We start from the raw sequence: 5907 nt of genomic DNA, 5'->3' as shown, positions 1-5907 counted from the left end.
CCCTGCATGCAGCCTAATTGGCACTAGTGCTCAGAACGAGCAGGTCCGTCACCGTGAAAATTTGTTCATAGACGCAGCCCCTTAAGAGGCTTCTGCCGTTGCTCGGAACTGGGCAGCCCCCCATCCTCGGCCTGTCCTACCTTCTGCCATTGCTGGGTGCTTTCTTGGATTTCTCCATAGTTGTATGGCTTGTTCATCTAGCTCCCAGATGATTTTTCCTTGTTGCTGTTCCTTATTTTTGTCACAACTTAGATTTGGTTGCCAGAGGGATGAACAGAGCCTCTATCTTCTACGCCATTTTTTCTTTCTCCCTAAGAGTGACTTATTCTTATTATATTAAAAAATAAATGTTATTGGACACATTATATAAAACTTAATATTATATAACAGCAAACAAAAAATAGGTGTCTAATTTTTAGTGAATTAGAAATTATCAAACAACTCTTATTTTTAGCTAACTTTATTTTTATTTGGCTAAAGTGCTTTGTAAATGAAATTTTAGTTTTTATCTAATATAGTATGAGTATTAGATTTAGAAAATCCTGGGCTCTCATTTCCAACTTTCATTTACTAGTTCGATGTAATTAATCTTTCAATGTCTCAATTTACTCATCTATAAAATGTAATTTTATTGGATTATTGTGAATATAAAATTAGACAATATTGTAACAGGACAAGGAAAGGTAGAGGCTGACTAGCTGATAACTAAATTTATTTATTTAAGTGTGAGCAAGTAGGATTTCTGAGCAATGGAATGTGGATGAGGGCGAGGTACACCCTTCCAGTCTTAGTTCTTTAAATAAAATTTCCAGCATAATTCTCTCCTCCTTCTTCTTCCTCCTCCTGGTGGAGCAAAGCCTTGTTGGAAATGGTAAATCTGTCAGGTTGGATGCTTGAATGACTGCTTTATGCAGAGCTAAACATTGGAACTTTATTGGGAGAGAAATAAACTTCAATTTCTTTTTAAACTACTGAGATTTCAAAGTTTATGTGTTATATTATTAGCATTACCCTAACTTACACAAGATCTGAATTATACATGCTACTGATTATTCTCCAATTGGAAAGGAAGAGAAGAAATGTGTTTTAGATATACAGATGGCTTATACAAAGGTATAGACAAGGCATTTTCTATAAATAGGAAGTGATTCATTGTATTGGCTCTTTTTTTTTTGCACAAACATCACTAAAACATAATCCAGTAGAAAAGATTACCCACTGATTTATAATACACATGCCAAAGCTCAGAGCCCAGGAGCATTACATTTATATGACATTTTCCCCGATTATAGGATCAAAGTCTTGCTGTTAACATTTTAACTTCAAAAGACCTTTGGGTACCCAAAACATCGAAGTGTAAAGAGCAATGAATATTTGGCCACTGAGCAGATGTCAAAAATAGAGATGACTAAAATTTAGAATTTTCATTTAGCTGAGATCTTGCATTTTTCAATAGTCCGAAATGCCAAAAATAAATTTATTCATTTAGCTCCCCAAATTAAATGCAATTATGAGAAATTTTGTTAGGAAATTAATAGTTACCAAACCAAGTATAAAATTATAACAAGGGAAATGTATGATTTTTTATTGTGGTAAAATATATACAGAATATAAAACTGTCTTAACCATTTTCAATGTAGAGTTCAGTGGACATTCACATTGTTTTGCAACTACCACCACTGTCCTTCTCCAGAACAATTTCATCTTGCAAAACTGAAACTCTGTATCCAACATTCAATAAATTTCTATGACCTCCTTCCCCCAGGTCTTGTCAAACACCATTCTACTTTATTTTTTTCTTTAATCTTTCCTTGTCCCCTACATCCTAGCCTCTGGTAAACATTATTCTGCCTCTTATGAGTTTGGCTTTATGTTACTTCATTTAAAAAAATATTCGACATTAAGTTTAATCATGTAATATTTGTCTTTTTTTTTCCTTTTTTTTTTTTTTATCCAGCTTATTTCTTAGCGTAATGTCCTCCAGTTTCATCTTTGTCCCAAATGTCAGGATTTCTTTCTATTTAGGCTAAATAATATTCCATTATATGTATTTATATATACAATTTCTTTATTAATTTGTCAGTGGACACTAGGTTGTTTCCATATCCTAGCTATTATGAATAGTGTTGTGATGGGGATTAGTATTTTTGTTTCTTTTTGATAAAAATCCAGCAGTGAAATTACTGAATCATATGGTAATTCTATTTTTGACTTTTAGAGGAAACTCCATACTGTGTTTCATAATGGTTGTGCTAATTTACATTTTTATCGATAACATATAAGTGTTCCCTTTTCTTCATGTCCTTATTGTCCCCTATCTTTTTGATAATAGCTATCTTAACAGGTGTGAGGTGATATCTCATTGTGATTTTGGTTTTTATTTCCCTAATGTTTAGCGATGTTTAACATCTTTTCATATAGTTGTTGGCAATTTTATATCTTCCTTGAAAAAAATCACTGTTTCAGAACAACCTACTTATTCTCTGTAGTCTTTGGAGACTCTCAGGTGCCAAGTCCTATTGGCTGTTCCACCTTGATGATTTAGGAACCAGTTCTTCAGGTGACAGTTGTAAAAGCTGGAGTACTAGATATGTGGTCCAAACCCTTTACTTCTCGGGGGGAAGCTGGGACTTATGGATTCCCTCCTGATTGTCAGGCACTGTGTTGGGGGTAGGATATGTGGCATGAGTATATCTAAGCTTTTTCCTACTCATTTTGATATGGATATTTTCTTAGCTGCCCAATGTATAGGATTCTCTCAACTAATTTCTGGATATCTCTCAGAGGGTATCATTCCATGTGTAGGTATACAATTTGTGTGACCAGCTAAGGAGGGAAAGTCAGTAGCCTCCTATTCTATCATCTTGCTGATGTTTCTATATATGAATTTTTACATAAGTATTTTTCACTCAGGAAGAAAAACAATGATACAATAATAGCAACACATACCACTCAGTGGCTTAAGCTAAGTGACGATATTCTGGTAATTTAAGATTCTGACCTAGAATCTCACAGAAGAAGAGATTCAACTTGTTGGATCAAGAGGGTAGATCATGTCAGGATACTGACATTCCTATCCTGCATTAATTACTTAAAATAGTGATCTTCCACTCTTCCTTTCCATTTGAGTTAAAGGAAGAGCTTTTATATGTCCCAATATCCAGAAAATAACTGAAAACTATAAACCTGAATATTTAGCAATGTTTTTAAGATATTAGAAATGTTTTAAAATTTCCACATAATCCTACTTGCACTTAAGCTGAGAAGTGCTACCTTAAAATGACAGGAAAATATGTATATTGGATTGTTGCATACCAGAACTGGAAAGTTAAAAAAAAAAAAAAAATGTCAAAGACTTCCTCTTGTTGGAAGGCAGCATGAAAATTTTTCCTATTTTTATTACTAAGTACAATGAAGAAAAATGGACATAATATATAAAACAAATGTAGATAACTCTGAAAGGTTAAGAAAAGAAAGAAGACAGGGTAAGGGCCCCAACATCCAAGAAATAAAATGATGATGAGGCCTTTTTGTTTTGTTTTTGCTGCATATAACCTTGAATTGGACTTGAGGAAGCTTAAAACTTGGAAATGCCAACAGATAAATAGATAACTGAGAAACAAACCGATTCACAATTATAGCTAGAGACATTAAAACCTCTCGCTCAGTACCTGGTAGACCAAATAGACAGAGAATTAATAAGAATGTAAAAAACCTCATAACTATCAACTTATCAGGAAATGGGGTTGAATCAATATTTTTACAATGTCTCATCCAATAACAGCAAAATGTATATTCTCTTTGAGTATCTATAGAATATATACCAAAATAGACATAACTTTGATTATAAAAAATCTAAACAAATTTAAAATAATTGAAATCATATGGAATGCTTTCTCTATCCACAATGAAATCAAACTAGAAATTAGTAACAGAAAAATAAAAGGAAAAATTCCAAATACTTGGAAACTATATATCACACTTCTAAGTAACCCATGAGTCAAAGAGAAAGTCTAAGGGAAATTTAAAAATATTGAAATAAATGGCAGTTAAAATGCAATATATCAAAATTTGTGTGACAGAGTTAAAATAATGTTGTGAGGGAAATTTATAGTAATAGATGTAACATTAGAAAGGAGAAAAAGTCTTAAATAAATAATCTAAGCTTCTATCTAAAGAACTTAGAAAATTAAGATAAAAATATCCTCCAAAGAAATAGAGGAAAGGAAATAATGAAGAGAAGAAGTCAGAAACAATGAAAACAAAAATATAATTGAGAAAATCAATTTAAAAAAGAAAAAAATGACACAAATCACCAAATTAGGAACAAAACAAGGATATCACTACACATTTTGCAGACATTTGAATAAGGAATACTACAAACTCAATGCATCAATTTCATGACTTACATAAAATGGACTAATTCCTCAAAAAACACCAATTATCACAACTCATGAACTATGAAACAGATAATTTGAATTATATTATAACTATAAAGACACTGAATTAATTTTAAAATGCCCAATAAAGAAATCTGAAGGCCCACATAGTTTCACTGGAGTAGTCTACCAAACATAAAGAAGAATTAACACCAATTCTAGTCTCTTCTGAAAAATATAGGTAAAGAAAATAATTCCCAATGAATTTTTATGAAGTTGGTATTTCCCTGATAACCAAATTAAAACAAAGAACTTACAAAAAATAAAACTATGGGCCAATACCCCTAATGAATGTCGATGCAAATTTTCTTAATTAAATATTATCAAATAGCATCCAGCAATATACAAAAATATTTATACACCATGACTAAGTGAGGATTAATTTCAAGGATACGAGTTTTATTCAATACTTGAGAATCAAACAATGTAATCCACCATTTTAACATGCTAAAAAAAAAAGAAAAATACTCAACATACTTGCATGAAGCAATATAGGAAAAGCATTTGATGAAATTCAATGCCAATTAATGATTAAAAAAAAAAAAAAAACCCTCCAGGCACTATTATTGTATTTCTATTTATTTCTCCCTTCTAAAGTCTATGAACATTTAAAGTAATTTTTACGTAAGGACTAAGTGATTTTTGTGCCACCACTACAGATTATAATATTCTGTTTGTCTTTATATTTACCTGTATCAGTGAGATTTATACTTTCATATGCTCTTGTGTTAGTGTTTACCATCTTTTTGTTTTAATTTGAAGATTTTCCTTCAGTAGTTAATCCAGGTCTTTTGGTCATAAACTTCCTCATTTTTTATATGTCTGGTTAAGTCTTTATCACTCTTTCATTTATAATGGACCCTAGACATTTGCCTGTAGATGGCTGCCAGTTCATTGTTTTTGTCGAGGTATGAGGTCTGGCAACATCCCGATCTACCATACGAAAGATAACATTCGGTTGGTTCTTTTAAACTCAAATTTCTAGCTATTTATACTGATATTAAAAATGCCTAGTGATTTTTTGACATATATTTTATATTTTGCTAGCTCAGTAAATTTTATTAGTTATGAAATGTTTTTGTCGATCCCATTTGATTTCCTATTCAGATACATTACATGATTTCCAAATATTGCTAGCTTTAGTCTTCCTTAGTAGTGACTAAAAATAATGTGTTCTATTTGTGTTCTGCTGATCATATTTTCTAGAGTATTTTTTGTTTTGTCTCCAAAAATTAGTTCTTTGTTTTATCACTTTTAGCATTTTTCCTTATCTGTTTATATCTTTATTCTTTCCATTATTTTTCTTTTTGTTAATTTTTATATTTTCCTGAGATGATTGCTTACTTTGTATGTTTTTAATATTTTTAATTGTATCTGTCAATCTCTTCCAATTTTTTAAATTGCAATCTATTAATATTTAAATTTGTGTGAATATTTTTCTGTTTATAGTTAGGCTATATTCAAAATG

The sequence above is a fragment of the Pteropus vampyrus genome, unplaced genomic scaffold, assembly GCF_000151845.1.
Source record: "Pteropus vampyrus isolate Shadow unplaced genomic scaffold, Pvam_2.0 Scaffold161, whole genome shotgun sequence".
Lineage (NCBI taxonomy): Eukaryota > Metazoa > Chordata > Mammalia > Chiroptera > Pteropodidae > Pteropus > Pteropus vampyrus.
This window is presented reverse-complemented; position numbering follows the sequence as displayed.